We start from the raw sequence: 19,145 nt of genomic DNA on the forward strand, positions 1-19,145 counted from the left end.
AGATAAATAGCTTGATATGTAAGTTTGGAGCTCAGAAAGGAAACCCAGCTTAAATATACACAGTGTTGCACCTATGTGCTATCTTTAGAGCCCTAACGTTTGAGTAGTAGAGAGTAGTAGAAATGGCTATTTGAAAGACTTGTGTAAAACTGAAGAATTAAACAACAAAGCTCAACTTTCTCGCAAGGAAATTCATACTTCGAAGCTTCACATTGGACTCAAAAATGATATGAAGTTCAAAATGCATCTCTGAAGAAATGTCTGTGGAAATCCTGACATTTGTGACAGCATGAATGAATCAAGAGGACATTATGTTGTGGAAAATAAAGTATACACAGAAAGACAAATAATATATGCTTCTGCTCATATACAGAAGCTAAAAGAGTTGACTTCACAGAAATACAGAGTAGAATAGTGGTCACTAGAGGCTGAGAAGGGTGGAGGGAGACGAGTATAGAGAAGGGTAGCTTATCAGGTACAAATAGGTAATTAGATAGAAGAAATACGTTCTAGACTTCTATAGCATAGTAGGGTGACTATAGCTAACAATAATTTGTGGTATATTTCAAAATAAGTAGAAGAAAAGATTTTGAATGTTCTCTATACAAAGAAATGATAAGTGTTTAAAGTGATGGATATGCTAATTACCCTGATAATGGTAATTATGATGTGTAATTATATATATGTAATGTACAAAAAATTTTACATGTGTAATATGGTCCTTACAAATTATATACATGTATCAAAATATCATATTGTATCCCATAAACCTGTACAATTATTATGTATCATTAAAGTAAAGGTAATAAACAAATAATATGTTTGGACAGAGTTACCTAAACCTGATCAAGAAAAAAAAAAGAAATGTCCTGGATATGATGAAAACACATTGGGCTAGGAAAAAAGGCTGAAAGAAAAGCTAAGATGGAAGAAGGCACAAAGATGTGATGAGCCCAGGGAGAAAATGTAAGTCAAGGCAGGAGCAGAGTGAAATTCCCTACAGCAGTGTCCAACTAACACACTCAACTCAGTTAACCTACATGCTGGGTGACTGCTGGATGTTGGTGCCAAGGGTAAAACAGTGAATGAAAAACAAAGCATGGATTCTACAGTCAAATAATCTGATTGGGATCCCAGCTCTGCTGTTCCAGCCGTGAGATCTTGGAAGAGTTTTGTTACTGCTCGGTCCTTCTGCTTCTGCATTTGTAAAATAGGAGATACTCCTGTGGAGTTGATGTGAGCACTAAATGTCATATATTTAAGACCTGTATTAGTGTCACTATTTTTATTAGTCATTAATGTATGTTAGATCATGAGTTGAGAAAAATAGGAATTCAAAGAAAAGATAATCATATAAGAAGATGGTTAAAATAAATTTAGTTCAGGGACTTCTACTTCCAGAAAGTTGGAACAAACTTTTCCCTATTCTTCCCACTAAAGACAACTAAAAATATCTGAACCTAAAGCAGTCTTTCCCAGACTCTACAAGGTGAAGAGCAGAAGGAAAAACGGCAAGAGAAGCTGGGATCCAGGAAATGACGTGTGGTTAGTTCCCCAGGACTTCCTTTTATCTCACATATCCCAGACTTCAAGTCAAAAGGGACAACAACATGGAAAATTCAACAAGCATAAAGAGAAAATACAACTACAAACAACAGAAGTCTGTTCTCTTTAGTCAAAGAACCATGACAGGGGCAGCCTTGCAAGACAGAGTACTTTTTAGACAATAATGCATCTACTCTAGCCAAACACCACAAAAAAAGAAAAAAAAATCTGGCTCAACCACAACCCAGTGGCAAAGGCCACCTGGGAAACCTAGATTAGATCCCATCTGGAGGCTGTAATAAGATTAGTCAACACTCTGCTGAGGTCACAAAGGCTAGGTAAGAAGGCAGGGCTTTCATCCCATCAGCAGGTCATGAAGCCCCCAACAGTGTTAACAGAGACAACATTGGAAGCCTGGGCTTCTTCTCCCACTCAGCAGTAACAGGCACCCCTCTCCCTTGGGGCTGGTATCAGAAGAGCTCTAGTGGGAAGTCAAGACTTTCACAATTGCCCAGAAATAATGACACCATACCTTCCCACCACTGGGATGTCACTGGAAAGCAAATTAGGAGTCAAAACTCTAACCCCTGCCCAGCTTGGTCCCTGCTTGGTGTCAATGGAGGCCAAAAGAAGAATCTGGGCTTATACCTCACTTGGCTCTGATAAGAAGACACCCTCTTTTATCCTTTCAGAGTCATATCAAAGAAAACAAGCTGAAACACAGGCTTAAAGAAAACTCAGAGTTCTGCCAAATGTTATGAAAATGTCTATGCTTCAACTGAAAATCTTTCATGGTACCAAGAATGTGGAGGATCTCAAACTGAACAAATAAAGACAACCAATAGATGCAAACACAATGACAGAGACATTAGATTTTAAAATATCATGATAAAAATATGTCAGTGAGTAATTACAAACTTACTTGAAACAAATGAAAATATATAAGCCCTCTTATAGTTGTAGCAAAGAAATAGAATAAAGAAAAAGCAAAGGGGAAATTTGTTTTGTCTTGCTTTGTTATTTGAGATAGGGTCTGGTTATATTGCTGGCTCAAGTGACCTTTCTGCCTCAGCCTTCTTAGTGCTGAGGCTACAGCTGTATACCATCATACCCAGCCGAAGGGGAATTTTGAACGGAAAAATACAATAACAAAACCCAATGGACAGACTCAAAAGCAGATGGAGAGGACAGAGGAAAGAATCATTCAACTGAAAAGTAGAATAATAGAAATTATTCAGTCTATACAACAGAGAGAAGATAGACTTTGAAACACTAAAGTGAACAGGCTCAAGTATTTGAGGGGTGACACAGATGAGCTAATGTTTCTGTAATCAAAGTCTCAGAAGGAAAGGAAAAAGAAGATTAAGGTAAGAAATCACTCAGAATTAGTACCTGGGGTGGGGATGTGGTTCAAGTGATAGAAGGGGCTTGCCTAAATTTGTCAAGAGACAATAGATCTACATATTCCAGAAGTTGAGAAAACCCAAAATAAGAAAAATTCAAAAAAAATTCAGACCAAGACATATCATAAACTAAAAACTTAAAGAAAAATTATTGGAAGCACAAAAAAACGGCACCTTACCAATAAAGGAAATTCAAGAAATCAATGAAATTGAAACCAGTAAACAAGCAAGGAAAATCAAAGCAAAGAGAGTTCTTTGCAAAGATCAATAAAATTTACAACACCTAGCAAGACTGCCAAAAAAAGAGAGAAGATACAAATTACCACACCAGGAATGAAACAAGAGTTATCACTACAGACCCTGCAGGCATCAAAAGGATAAGAAGTAATTCCATGAACAACTCTACAAACATAAATTTGCCAACTTAGATAAAACTGACTGTTGTCTTGAAACATACATACTATCATCCAATATGAAACAGATTATTTGAATAGTGCTATAACTAACTGTTGAAGAAATTGACTGTAAAATTTTAAAACCTTCCAACAGTCTCCAAACACAGATAGTTTTATAGGAAAATTCTCTCAAATAATCAAAATGGAACCAATATCAGTTCTATACAACCTCTTCCAAAAAAAACAAGAGGAGGGAAACTTCTCAGTTCATATGATGAAACTGATCACAAAACAAAACAGACAGTACAAAAAAAATGGCTATTCAACACACACATTGTTAAACTGAGTTACTTTTGAGTTTTAAGGCTCAGACTGTATCATTATATTAAGTTTTGAAATCAGGAAATCTAAATCTTTCAACTTGCTTTTTTAAGACTGAGTTGCCTATTTTGAGGACTCTTGCATTTCTATATGAATTTCAGGATTAAGTTGTCCACTTCTGAAAAAAAACTGGTTGAAATTCTGATATGGATTGCATTTAATTTCTAGTTCAGTTTAAAGAATATTGGATGGAAACGCATCATAAAAATATAAATCTTTCCAAAAGTAAGATACAAATGTACTATGATTCCCATCTGAATTCCAATTCTTTTTTAACTGGAAAAATATGATTTCTAGCTTTAAACAGAATACCAGTGAATAGAAAAGGAAATTTTAAATAAGAACAGTGAGTATGTTTGCCTTACCAGAAATTAACAAAGTAGAGAAAAAATAAAGAGCACATAATAAATCGAAGCACATACATATGAAAGAACTGATACATGACAAAGATGATATTTCAGGTCCATGAAAAAGGAATGGTTATATGTCAAATATTGGCAAGTAATTGCCTACTTTCCACTCCATCCAAAAATATAATCAGTCAGATTACCCAATAAGAAATAAAAATCATGGACACAAAAATGAAAACAGTCAATCCTAATAGTAAAATTTAAACAAGGAGATTTCATTTTTTACCAAACATATTAGCCAAAATCAATAGGATGACATAATATGGCTATGATCAATTGCAAAAAATGACCACAGTATTTTTGCCGCTTCTTCCCTGAAGTGGAGCAGTTTATTTTTCTGGCCCTTGAATCTGGGCTTGGCTGTCACTTGCTTCTGCTAAAGGGACATTAGCAAATGTTACTCAAATCCAGGCTTGAAAAGTTCTCATCCATTCTAGGAATACTTTGGCCACCATTAGCATGCTAACTGATAAATACAAGTGGTCCAGTCACCTCTCCCTTCCTGATATCTACCCACCCCACTGCCAGATGTGAGCAAGGCCCTCCAGCTGACTGTAAAACTGGAATGCCACATTCAACACAGATGAGCCATCCCAGCTGAGCCCTGCCTAAACTGCTGACCCATGAACAGTGGGCAAATAAATGGTTGTTGTTTAAGCCACTAAGTTTTGGGACAGTTTATTATGAGGCACAAGTTAACCCACACACTGGTGTTGGTGCAAGAGTGGGAAAGCCAGCCCTGGTGTCTAAAACTGGTATCAGTGTAATTAGAAGGCAATATCTACCAAATTTTTAAACATATGTACCACTGGCAGCAATTTCACCTCTAGGAATTTACCTTATAAAAATAGTTTCACATGCTCAAAACAAAGTAAAAAAAAGTTATTGAAAGCACTGTTCATAATAGGAAAAAATGGGGACAAGTTTAATATCTATCAATAGAGACTGGCCAAACAGGAGTGGTTCAACCCTGAAACTGATACAATAAAGCCCTTTAAAGAACAGAGTAGATCTATATAGTGGATATTAATTAGTACTAGCAACTTCTCTCAAATTTTTTAAGAGATAAAATACAACCCCTGCCAACTCAGGCTCAGCCTAACATAAGACCCAGTCCACTGGGCCACAGCAACTGGTTCAAGGATAGGAATATGACTGTTCCTGAAGTTTTCTGGCTACCACTGGCACATACCCTGTCTGGGATGAAGCTCTAAAAAGCTCTCATATGGTTTCAGTGTTCAGGGGAATTAAGTGTTCAGGAGAATGAAGCCAATAGGCCAAGATGAGAAAAGAGGGGAAGTCCACCTTCGCTTTCCATGGCTCAGTGACATAGCCAATAATTCCTTTTTATGACACCAGTTGGAGTTGGGTGTCTTTCGTAGTCAAACATAAACATTTCCAAAGGATTTAATGGTAGAAGTTTTGTTTCTTAAGATGAGTGGCAGGTAAACAAGTGTCTTTTAAATGATGCATGCTATTATATCGTGTATTACTGAGTGTCGTACATACTACATAATAAATTATTTTTAAGTTAAATAAGTTTTAAAACAAAGTCAAACAAATGAATTGAACAGATAGTTCTCAAGAGAAGTACAAAGGACGAGTAAACACATGAAGAAATGCTCAACATCCTTGGCCTTAAAGGAAATGCAAATCAAAACAGCCCTGAGATTCCATCTCACCCCAGTCAGACTGGCAATCATCAAGAAAACAACAACAGATGCTGGCAAGGTTGGAGGGGGGCAGGGCTCTTATACTGTTGGTGGTGGCAGTTTAAGTTAGTGCAGCCACTGTGGAATTCAGTATGGCAGCTCCTTAAAACTCGAAGACAGATCTGCCGTATGATCCTACTGTACCACTCCTGGCCATGTATCTGAAGGTATGCAAGCTGAATATAGTTGCGATACCTGCACACACATGTTTGCAGCAGCACTATTCACAATAGCCAAGCTATGAAATCAGCCTAGTTTCCTATTACCCAATAAATAAAGAAAATATGATATATATACACAAAGGAATATTATCCAACCAGAAGATGAAACTATGCCATTTGCAAGAAAATGGATGGAATTTGGGATTATCATGTTGACGGGGATAAGCCAAGCTCAAAAAAACAAATACTGATGCTCTCACTAACATGCAGAATCTAGACTTAAAATATAAAATGAGGTGAATGTAAAAAGGAGGCTGTTTGGAGGATGATTGGGGGTGAATATGATTGAAGTACATTATATATACATATGAAAATAGCATAATGAAATCCACTAAAAACTAGAAAAGAGTGGAGGAAGGGAAAGGGGGTAAAAAAGAGTACTAGGATGACTTTGATCAAAGTGCATCTATGATTTTACCTAAACAGAAGGAAAGAGGACTCAACCAGGAGTGGGTGGCAGAGCAAGGAGAGGGGACAGCAGGGGCAATCTCATTGCCTCTAGGGACCATAGATTTCCCTGGGGTCAAGCAGACACCATGGAAAGTGACCAGGCCTTGGTCCTCTGGCTGGCGCACCAGGAAGAAAACTGCCTTCCAGAGGAGGGCGCCTCAGCACTGAGGCTGTGGGTTTTAGCCCAGGAAGGAGACGGAAGAGAGGTGGACATGGAAGAGGCAGCCACAGCCTTCCTCCCAGTGTCCCAAGTCAGGGGACAGGTATTCTCACATGACCCAGCAGAGAGCAGGACCCTGTCACACAGGGGCCTGGAACCCAGCAAATGATATTCAGAGAAGACTACAAAGTAACCTGGTAAGTAAAAGACATGTGTTCCCTTCCCTCTCCTTCCTGCACACCTGCACCACCCTGAAGAGGGCAGGGCTGTCCTTCTTCCTTGGTGTCTAGGAGACCAGGTCCCTGTGTAAACCATTAGGGAGGGAGCAAAAGAGATAAAATTGAACTAGGAGGGAGATTTTTACTGTGACTTGATTTTTTTGCATTTATTTTCAAAATAGTTAGATTTTTAACAAGTAACAGTAACTAGGAAGTAATAAAAGCTCCCCAAAAGCTCCCTAGAGAGGAGACAGGGAAATTTCAGAGAGGTAGTAGTTAAAGCCCTACTTGGAGAAAAACAAATCCATTTCGTGCTTAAGTTCCGGTGAATTAAGACCGTTCAGTAAACTGGTTACTATACAGGTTCAGCCTGCATTGTTAGGGACAGAGCTGGCTGGGTGGGACAGAGCTGGCTGGGTGGAACAGAGCCCTGCCCTGCCTTTCCCCATCTCCAACTCCTCCCTCTGGAAAGATCAAGTCCACGGAACACAGATACACAGATCTCCTGCTACCTCAGACCATCGTTCCGCTAGACACTGTGCAAATGTTCCTAATCCTTACAGTCACCCTGCCCGTAGTTACTACCCACAATTTACAGATGAACAGAGAGACTTTCTGAGTGGTTCTGAGGGACTGGCTCAAGTCCATAGAGTTAGCTAGCGATCTCTCTGGAATGCGGCCCAGATCTAGCTGCCTGTGTGATACCCCCCCTGCCCTGTCTAAGGATGCACTTGCCTTAACTCTCACCAGAGCCCCTCAGAAAGCCGGTGGAAAACCTCTGGGGCTCCTCTCTCTGCCCCACTCTCCCCCTCTCCCCCCAGAACACGACAGGTTCCTGACTCTTGCTCTATTTTTGGTGGCCCTTTGCCCACTTTCTTCGATAGAGTTTTCAAATCCAGTCTTTTCCAGGTTTCTTCCCACGGCTCACACTCATGCTGGTCTTCCTGCTTTCAGATCTCCAATATCCCAAACCCCTGGTCCAAGTGTGCCTGAAGTGATAGTGGAGGGGCCGAGGAAACGCTTCTCCCCAGGCACCCCAAGCTAAAAAACAGCCTCTCCTCAGCCTGAGGGAGGAAGTGGGGTGGATCAGCTAGAAAGGATGTTGACCCCCACGGGTCAGCCAGAGGAGGGGCCCTGTGGTCAGAGGGAAGTGAAAACGGGAGTGCCTGGAAGAGATTGTTCACGCTTTCAACCAGGGCCAAACATGAGTAAGGCCAGGGTGTGCTGGGCCTCGCTATAAATAGCTGCTCTTACAGACTCCCTCAAGACCTTCGGATCCTGTGCCTTAAAACAACTTCAGGGCCTACAGTTCAGCAGGGACCCCAATACCACGGCCTGAAAGCAAAGCCGAGAGCCAGCCCCTCCCCCCTTCCAACTTCCTAGAGGGGTGCTAGTGGAACAGGATGTGGAACCCACTTGGGAAGAGGAAGGCCATGCTTCCGCGCCAACATGGCGTCCCTGCGGCCTGCCCTCGGCCCGCGGGGACCCTAGTGAGAAGGAATTCTCCAGGCAGCGCAGGGCCGCAGGGTCTGAGCACGCACCCTTCTTGCAGGGCTGCCTTTGTCCTGAAGGCCTTTGCGTGGCTCTGACTCTCTATAAGTAAGGGACACATTCTGCAGGGCCTCTGTGCTGCATTTTGAGATCCTTGGACTTGTTCAAAGGATCTGGGAGAATCTCTCCAGCAAGCAGGCTTCCTTGCCCCTGCGCAGCTTCCCCCAAGTCCCTGGAAGATTCTGGGAAAGCCAGCTGTCTTCGGAATTCCAGTATACCTTGAGTCAGATAGTGACGCTTTTCACACAGGGTGTAGTCCAAGTGCTTGTGGATAAAAAGGCGGGTGGTACTGCATAGAGTAAAGGCAGAGTGTAGGGTGTGGGGGAGGGGAGAAGGGAGTCAGGCACCCTCCAAGGTTTCAGCAGAGCCTCACCTATCCAGGTGAGTGGCACTTTGCCTTAGGGTATCAACATTTTGCTGATTGGGGAAAATGGTTTTCAATAATGATGTTTAAAATTCTTCACCTAGAGATCAAGTACAATTAATTCTGATAGGAAGTTTTCAGAAGCAGTGCTTATCTGTAGACTCCACCATTAATTTCAAAGTTGATAAGAGATTTCCCTCTTTCTTGGACTTGAGTTACAGTTCTGCTGTTGCCAGTAGCAAAATTGTTCAACTCTATCTTAAATGAAATGCAGGCTTCCAGAGGGATGTTTACACCTTCCTTTCATACTACAATTTTTGCGCCTGTTTTTCCTCAGTCTTTTCCAATCTTAATAGGTTTTCCTGTTTCGCCCTTACTCTGGTTTGCTTTTCCAAGGCATGTGCCTTACATTCTCTGTTTTCTCCCCCTTTTTTATAACCTGAATGATTTGTTCAAGTCTACTCCCACTGGACGGCCTTTGCTAAGGGACCTGCTTGTCAGGTGTCTCATGAACTGTGCAGAGGACCACAGTTTTCCTCTTCGCTGCCTGCCCACCATGGGACATTTCACAGTCCCTGGAGGATTCATCCCACAGCCCCATGCTCCACAACTCCACCGACCTTCACCTTCACCACCTCCAGAGCCACCCTGCCACACCCTACTCTTGCTGGTCACCATGACCTACTTGGTCTCTGAAGTCCACTTCTGATGTATTCTCTGGTCTCTCAGTTTCTCCCTCCTTTTTATCCAAACCTAATAGCTCTCTCCCAGGTCTCCTGGTCTTGTTTCCTCCATCTTCAAATACACTGCACTCTTGAGCCACAATCTCACCATCACTCAGGGATAAGACCCTGGGTCTCTCATCTGCCCTGCCCACTGGTGCTTGAAAGCACAGCTCTGAATGAGTTCAGCAGATTCAGCTAGCTCTGCATGAAAAGCTTGAGGATGGCTTCCAATCTGGGAAATCCAATGTTGGCAACAGTGCTCCTCTCAAGCTTCCCCTGCCTGCTCCCAGTCTCCACCATCCACTCTCTGATTTTACAAGGGACACAAGAAACCTCTTTCAACTTCACATCTATTACCTCCAGCTTCCCCAAAACACAACCTAGAAATACTTCCTTCTGCATGTCCCCACTTATATTTCCTATGGTAGTCCTCTCCTTCAAGACTTCACACAAGCGTGAGCACTTTCCTGGGAACTTCTTATTCCATACCAAGTGCTCAATAAATGTCAGCCATGGTTATCTTTATTCCATGCTCCTTCCATGAAATCAATCACTCGCTGCTTTGAGAACCATACCCTTGGACTTGGGGGCATGGCTCATGTGCTAGAGCACCTGCTTAGCAAGTGAGAGTCTCTGAGTTCAAATCCCAATAACACCAAAAAAGAGAAAGAAAAAAAAAAAAACCCAGGCCGTTTATATTTTCTGTTGTTGCACTGAACACATATTACAATTTGTCTATACACCTTTCCCTCCCTTAAGACCATAAGCTTCTTGAGGACAAGGGAATGTGCCTTTGGAGATAATGTACAGTACCTGGCCTATAGTGGATGCTCAATAAACATTTGGTGAAATAAATGTGGACCTACAAAACCTGGTTTCTCAGGCATCTCTGTCACATCACTATCTTCATCCGTTTAATGGCCATAGTTAGAATCACTTCAAGAAATTTTAAAGTTGATATGCCCTGATTGCTGGCTAAACCCAATCAAGTCAGAATGTCAGGGTCAGAGCAGGCTCAGGCTTTTTTTTAGTTTCCAGTGGTCCCAGTGTGCAGGCTACTTTGAGAATCACTGGATTATAGAAGGCAGAGAGACTCAGTGTCTAATTCTAATATGTTGTATTACAGGAAGAGCCTGACTCTAATCTAAAGAACGAAACAAAGCAAACAAGAAAGGTTCATGAAATGTTAAACAATAACCAAGCTGGCGGTGAGGTCAGTGGAAACCCAAGGTGGGAGTCAGTGCTTGCTCCCTGCCCACCCTGTGTACTTGGGATTGGCTCCTTTGGTCCAATTCTATAAGACTTTAAAGAAAAGAAAGATAGCCAGAGCAGGTAAGGAAGGCAGGCTGTACAGAGGTGACCAGCAGGACGTCATTTAATGCCCGGAGGCTTTTCAGAAATGATTCTTCAACACCTACTCCTTTTTTTTTTTGCTGTACTGGGGCTTGAACTCAGGGCCTTCACCTTGAGTCACTCCACCAGCTCTATTTTTGTGAAGGGCTTTTAGAGATAGGGTCTCGAGGAAATCTTTCCCCAGGCTGGCTTCGAACTGGGATCCTCCTGATCTCTGCCTCCTAAGTAGCTAGGTGTGAGCCACCGGCACCTGGCCCAACATCTGCTCCTTGTCTGGCATGTTTAGGTCAAGAGTAGTCCCTTAGAAGTCAGTGTGGCTGGGAGCTCTAGGCCTTGGTCCATCAGCCTGAGATGGTAGAATAGCACTTAAGCAAGATTTTCTGTGGGCATAGAGTTTGAGAAGCACTGTTCTAGACCGGAATCCAACCCGGCATTTCTGCAAACCTCTGAGGCAATATACATGCTGATTGCTGGTCTAACACCTTATACAGGTGTTTCCTTCTGCCAACCAGAGGAATTAGTAAGTCTCTAGTCTGCCCTATCCCTTGGTTCTCCGTTGGTGATGAATCTCTTTGTGACAAATGGGAGGAAAAGCAACTCAAGGGAGTTTAAACAGTAAATGAATGAACTGCAATTGCTTTCCTGACTGAAGCATCCAGAAATAAGGCTCACCTCTCCAAGCCTTGTTTCAGAGGCTCTGATACTGTTGCCTGGGGTCCACATTCTCTTCTGCCCTTGCTCTCCACCCACCATGACGGCTTCATGGTAGCACTTCACTCCATGTCTTCCAGGCTCTCCTCTAGCAAACAAAATGGTGACTGTGGTCACAGTCAATCACAGCCCTGTGTCCAAGAGGAGTCTCTTCCAGTCATACCCTTTCTCTGAGTCCTGAATTGGGTCTCACACCCGTCCTTCAACTTGGTACAAATAGATTGAGATGTGCAGGACTCACCTGAGAAGAGTGACCTCCACCCTGACCTCATGGCTGAGGAAGCCAGAAGAGCAAGCTCCTCCAAAGAAAACTGAAGTTCTGCTGGGAGTAGAAGGGGGAAACAGAGGTTGAGGAGACTCCAACAAATGCCACCATCACAAACCATCTGGGGAACAAAGTAGTAGTTCTGCCCCCAGTCTTCAAAGTAGAGTGCAATGCTTATCCTGTGGGTGTTAAAGTAGTTCATTTGAAATTTATTTAACTAGAGTCTAGGTAGTTGCACCTTTATCATGCTTGGGGCATGCTTCCTGTAAGACCAATTTAGAAATCCTTTACGAAACCCATTCACCCAACACCCACCAAATGCTTTTTTGAAACATATAACTGAGTTTTGGGCTCAGAATATCCAAGCTCATGCAAAATTTTAAGTAGCATTATGCTAAATAGGAAGATGTGAACTCTACATTTAACATAGAGAATGGCATTTATTAATTACTATTATTGTAAGACAGGAGGTGTAACTCAGTAATACAGCATGTGCAAAGCCCTGGGTTCCACTCCAGAAAAGGAAGGAAGGAAGCTAGGGAGGGAAAAAGGAATTATTTGAATGTTACTTACCCCAAGTACTAATGTACTCTAAACTTTTCAAAAGCCTCCTTGAAAACTAGCACTTCCAACTATTAACATTTTGGGTAGGTTTTTTTTTGGGGGGGGGGAATTGGTTGGCTTTATTTGTTTGTTAGTTTTTAAACAGGGTGTCCCTATGTAGCCCAGGCTGGCCTTGAATTTATAATCCTCCTGCCTCAGCCTCCAGAGTGCTGGGATTATAGGCATGTAGCCATCACACCTGGCTCCAACTAATAACATTTTAAGGGAAAAAACCCCATAAGCTTCTAAGAGTGTATCCCCTGAGCTTTATAGGCAGTGATATCAGCCAGAGAAAGTAGGAGAAGGAGCCTTCTGCCTCACAACTTTATATTGTTACTCATTTTTTTCCTATGTGGGCTATAAACTTACTGGGAATAAGAAGAGCACAGCTAAGATTCCTGCCTATAATGCATTGTATTTCACACACATAGTATGGCAGTCTATCTTCCTAGGTTCATCCTAAGAGCTGTGCTAAGCCCTCCTGTAAAGTTGCTTCTGGAGAAACCTGGTCCTGCCAGTAAATACACTCTTGCCCCCTTCTGTGGCTCCATCCAAGCGCCTCCTGTCCTCTTGACTTGGGGGGTTAAGTCTAGCCAGGAAATCAAGAGATAGGATTTTCCCCAGGATTTGTTTCCAGGCTCCATCCTTTTGGGTGGCAGTTGGTATTTGGCTCATTCCTCTTTCCAAGGCCACAGCTCCTAGCTAGCAGGACTCCTAGGTCACCTTGGGTTCCAATACCTGCCTCTCCATCTTCCAGGTCATGGTGGATGAGTAGTGTTTTGAGCCTCTAGTATCCTTGTGAACTTCCAGTCCCTGGATGAATTTGCCTATTACAGAATGCTCATTGATTTTTCTTCACCCACCCAATTTAAGTATGTCACCTATTTCCTGCAGTACCCTGACACAGGCAGAACATAAAATAGGCACATACACAGAATTTTTTTTAAAACAACTTTATTTTCAAATTTACAAAGATGTTAATAATTTAGGACTTTGGAAATAATGACTTCAAATGTAGAATATACTCCATAACTATCGGGAAATGCTTAAACTAGTTGGAATGAGATCTGTTTTGAAGGAAAAAGTGCTTTCTGCTATGGCTCATTTAATTTTCACAATGCAAAAGTAATGTATGTAAATAGAAACTATTAAGAGACTGACTTTGCATATATTTAAGAATAACACACTTCTTTGCATGGTCTCCTTTGAGGTGTCCTTGCTGGAGAGTTCACTCTGAGAAGGACAGGAACAGAGTAATTAACACACGGAGCTGAGGACGAACCACAGTTAAAGTCAGCAATTGCACCTGAGCTGACCCCAGGGAGCCCGGCAGGCTGGCTGGGGTCCATGTGGTCCTATCAGGACATCGCTTCTGGAGGGGGAGGCGGGGCACGGGACGCTGTTGCTGCTGCTTTTGATGATGGCGGTGATGATGATGTTGACTAAGATGACTAAGTCGCTGCTTCTGGAAGCCGCGCCAGCGGAGAGCAAAGCCATCGTAGCGTAGTACACGTCCTGGGCGCTGGGGGGCGCCAGGGGGTTGGGCCTGGCAGAGCCCAGTGGCTCGGGGTCGGAGACTACCCGCCGCCGGTGCGACCCAGGACAGCTAGCTAGAAGGTGAAAAGGTCTGGTCTGGCTCCACGGGGGCCAGCGGGGATGTGTCGATCCCGGACGCGCTTTGGCCTTGACGGTTGCTGTAATGGCCGGGCAGCAGCGACCGGCCTGGGGAGGTAGCCCTGCTCTGGGAAAGTGGGTCTTGGTGGCTAGTCTGGTCCACAGGATCCCCGCACAGTGCAACCTCCCCGGGAAGAAGCTTCTCGGCCCTGCGCCCTCCTCGATGGGGTCCTTTCCCAACTCCAGACCACCACCCAAGCCGGAGGGAGGTCCTCAGAGCCGTGCCCCACTTTGTAACCCACGTGAAGAAATGTGATCTTATAAGTTTACATTAATAACCACGACGGAAGAAAGAGGGTATAGGGGACCCTCCTTCTGACCGTGGGATCCCATCACCCCACGGGATCAGCTTCTTGGGACGCGTGTCAGCCCTTGTGACATTAGGGTCCTGGAAATGCCAAAGAGACCTCATGGCAGGCCCACACTCAGTTGGGCAGGCAACTAAGGGACCATTCTTCAGAGGTTGTGATGCCCCGGACTTTTCCCGCACCGCTGGGCTGAAATCGCGCTTGAGGTCGGATACAAAAAGAACCTATCTTGCAAACATTTGCACATTTCCATCCCGTTTCTTCTCCAATGAAATGTGCTCCCACCGAGTCAGTCCTCTATATTTAAGTTCAGGTACTCTCCAGTCTCCTTCACAAACTCAGTTTTTGCATGACTACTAGGAATCTTAAGGACAAGAAAGACTAAGTACAGATAAAACCTTACAGTGGGGCTGAAGACGGTATGAGTGGGGCTGACCTCGTGGCAACTCCATCTTCTAGGAATACAAGAAGGTCAAAATATATTTTGTGAGCAGAAAATAGGTTTCACGGAGTAAAATGTGATCTGGTTAGAGAAAAGAGAGTTATACACGTCTGGGTGATTTACACGCAGGGAACGTGTTTGCAAGGGAACACAAGAGAGATACAGTGAGTGGAAAGCTACCAGCGGGACAATAGCTGTTTTCATGTGCATTTTAAATCTATTTAAAGAAAGAAATTTTATGCAAAAGAGCAATGATTTTACACTGGTTTTGATGACTTGTCATTCCTTCGCTTAAAAAATTCACTTCCTCTTCAAAATATTCTGGAAGCTCCAACTGTTCACAAACAGCAGTCACTCTCTCTTGGTTTTTCTAACACAAATTTCAGCAACTGACTGTAGGCATGGCACAAGAGCGACTACCTAGTAAGAGCAATGCCCTGAGTTCAAAACCGGGTATCACACACACACACACACACACACACACAAAAGTAGAAACAACCACCCAAAATGCTAGCTTGAATAGTGCTGTGGAGAGTGTTTCTACTTTATTGATGCGCAATTTTATCGTTAGTAAATCAGTACCCCACCCCATGTCTCAATTCCTCACCTGAAAAATAAGAAGTGCAGCTCTAAAAAAAATAAACGCTTTTGGAATAGGACACTCAGATTTACCTTTTTAGACAATCTTGCCTGATTAGACAGCATCTTCAAATCTTTCCCAAGAGTGCAAAACACCGCGTTATCTTTTCTACCTGAACATGAGTTGACAATTAGGTGGAAAGTTGCGATTTCATCTCCTGCCTTCCAAGACTACTCTGAATCCGTCATTGTTTCCCCAAAGGCAAAAACACTAAATACAAGCGAGTTCTCAGAGGTAGAGCCACCCAGGCCCTAGTGTAGGTTTCCCCGGCGCCCGCAGCCTCCCTTGCACAGCGCATCCCTTCAGGTCCTCGGCTCCCCCGCCGGCGGCCTCCAGCGCGCTGCCTCCGCGGGCAGCGGACACAAGCGGGATGCGCCGCAGCAGGCGGACCTTGGCCTCAGCCACCGAAACCTTCAAGGCGCAGGGTGCGACACTCGCCCTCCGCCGGCGCCCCGCCACTCGCCTACCCCTGGCTCTTCACCTTCACGTCCCCGAGGGGACTCAGTGACTCGGCCCAGGGGCAGGGACCCAGACCCGCCATCACCGCGGGCAGAGCGCTCCGGGGCTGGCTCTGGTCGTCACTGGCGTATCCCGCATCCCGGCTGATCACGGCGCTCCAGCCCCGCGCCCCGCTACCCTCCGCCAGACACGCTGCCTTCCCCGACCCTCGGGAAGGGGGTGGAGAGTGAGCCGAGAGATGCCTGGAGGGCTGCACTGTGTCAAGTAAGTCCCCGACCGCGGTGTAGCCAGATCCCAGATCCATCCCCAAGACACTGCTAGTCTTTTCTGCAAGGACCTGGCGCATAGAGAACCTGCGTTCCTGCTGCCCGGCTCCACCGGTACCGCAGACAATTTAAGGCACAGGGCACCGTGACGCGCAGCCGCGTGTTCACTAAAGGGCAGTCTAGGTTACAGGATTTTATTTTTCCCTCTACAGAAATTAACATTTTGAGGCCGTGCGTGGTGGTGCACGTCTGTAATCCCAGCATTTGGGAAACTGAGGCTGGAGCGTCGAGAGTTCGAGGCCAGCCTGGGCTACAACGCGAAACCCTGTCCAAAGCAAAACACTATGCTGAGATTTTTTTAAAAAACAAAACTCTTCCCTCCTCAAAGGAAAGTCCGTCCCGGATGTCACGTTGGGACCTTCTGAAGTCTCGCAGCAACTGGCAGGATCCTGAGTCAGGACAAGAGGCAAGCCCTATCTTAACCTTCCAGGCATATTGGGTTTAGTTCTTGAGTGCACGCCAAGCGGGTACCGGGGCGCAAAGCCGAGGGCTCAAAACACCTGGAAGCACACTCAGGATGTCGCAGGGTTTTTGTCCGAGTCACTCAGGGATAGTGGCCGCTCTGTCCGTGCTCTCCGTGACCCGCCTCCCCCACCCCAACACACACATGCACACACACTCAAGCCTACCGTGTTACACCTCAGTCCGAGTCAATCCGGAGTTGAGATGTCCCCCCGATTAACAGCAGCGGGAGCGGCGATTCGTGGCGAGGGGAGCGCGCGGCGTCCAGCGCCGCAGGGAGGGAGCCGCCTGGCCCGGCCCGCCAGACTACGGGGAGTCTGCGGCTTTTACAGGCGCTTATTTTATTTTCTTTATGTAAAGCTTTGGGGAAAAGCATTTATCCTTCCTAGTGGAGTATAGCTGAATAAATATGAAGTTACAGCTCCGTGCTGATTTTCTGAACTGACTGAAATGCTGTAAAAAAGAAATACTTTTCATACGACGCATGAATCAATCTTCTGCAGGTTGCTCGCCACCCCCTACCCCACCAAAAAAAAAATCCATTAAAAAAAAAAAAACCCGCCTTCGCAGTATAGAGGTGGAGGACGGCAAGGAAAAGTGGGGGCAGACATCCCCACCTTTCCCAGTGGGAAGTCAAGATTTCGGCCTTTGGGAAGGAACAACAACCACAAAAAGGGCATGTGATCATACTGCTTTACAAGGCAATGGTAATTCATAGGAGAAATGGAAATATGGATGTAACTACATTCTCAAGGTACAGGAAGGTAGGAAAATCTTAGTTACCGTAGCAGGAAGTAAATAAAACTGATAAACCAAGGATTCCCTATTAATCATCAGTTAACTGCCAGATGAGCCGAATTATCAATGTAGGTGACATCCAGGAGAAAAAAAAAGTGGTGGTTCATGTGGAAATGACTCCAGGGAGAAATAACCTGTTAGTGTACACATCTGTCTGTAATGTTGCTCCAATGTTTGGAAGCCTATGCATAACTGAATTTTTTGAATTTTTTTAAACAAGTAAGTTATGTATTTTTCCACAATTTCTTGTTGAAACTACAAACCTAAGTTTTTATTTTCTATTACTCTATTAATATAGAGATTTATCTGTCTGCCTATGAATCTACCTATCTATCTATGGCAGTATTGGAGTTTGAACTCTGGGCCTCACACTTGCTAGATAGGCGTTCTACCACTTGAGCCATGCTGCCAGCCCTAATAGTCTAGGTATTTGGGTATACATCTGCAATCCCTACCTACTATTGTATTCAAACTTCCAAACAAACCATTCTAATTTTAAAAAGCAAAAGAATCCACTATCTAGGGAAAACTTGTAAAATTACCCCATTGTTTCTTGTTGTTGTTTTTTTTCCCCCAGTGTCTCTGAATTTTCTTCCCATCAGCCCATCCACCATTGCCCTGGGGAAATACCTTTTGAGGGCTGAGAGATTTAGAAACCTGACTGTCAGGTGTCAGCACTCCATGGAACTTCCAGCAACCAGAATCTATGTCTTGATGGGTTGGCTCCCTTATTTCACTCTGCTTCCTAGACCTCAAGAATTCTGACTGCTCAGTATTTAAAAAGCAAATGACGTGGAACTACCAGTCAGGACTTCAGAAACTGTGACTGGTGAGAGGAGGGGCTAAGCAGAAAGGTCAACATTGGCGGCTGCCTTGAGGCTACTCCTCTAATCAACATTTTGAGGGTTTCTTGCAAAATGGGAGTTCGTGGGTATTAAGGCATTCTATACAAGTTCCTTAAGTAACAATTATTTCTGCTCTCATTTTATAATCAAAGAGGCTGAGCTGTCCAAAGGTCAAAATAAAACACAGATGATCTGTGTCTCCACCAAATATGGGCAACCTTACAAGATTGCAAAATTCTTATTCCATTAAGAAAAGCACCCAGGGAAAGTAGGTTCTGTTGTTCTCTCTTTCCCAGTGGAGAAATGAAATTAAATCCCACCAAGTTTGCCAGGATAGAGATGCTTGAAGTCAGAAGTAGCTAAATTGCTGAACCAAGTGAACCTCTGACTCAAGATGCAGAGATTTTTCTTCTTCCGAAACACTGCCATTCCTAGCTTTTATTCAGCCATCCTCTACTTCTAGTTCCAATTGCTTATTGTGTTCAATTTTTATGTCCCAGGAAGAAAGGAATTATAGCCAGTGGGAGACTATCAAACACAAAAGATAGACAAAGCAGGAACTTCTGAATTCTCTGGGAAGCCCAGTGGAAAATGGAGGCACAACATTCAAGCCCATCACAAAAGTGCCCATTGGGTCACTTTTCTGGGTACTTAGCAGGTGCTTGGTCAGGGATAAGTATAAAAGCTACAGCCCCTGTCCCAGAGTCACCCTGGCAGCCAGAGA

This window comes from Castor canadensis, chromosome 3, assembly GCF_047511655.1.
Source record: "Castor canadensis chromosome 3, mCasCan1.hap1v2, whole genome shotgun sequence".
Taxonomy (NCBI): Eukaryota; Metazoa; Chordata; class Mammalia; order Rodentia; family Castoridae; genus Castor; species Castor canadensis.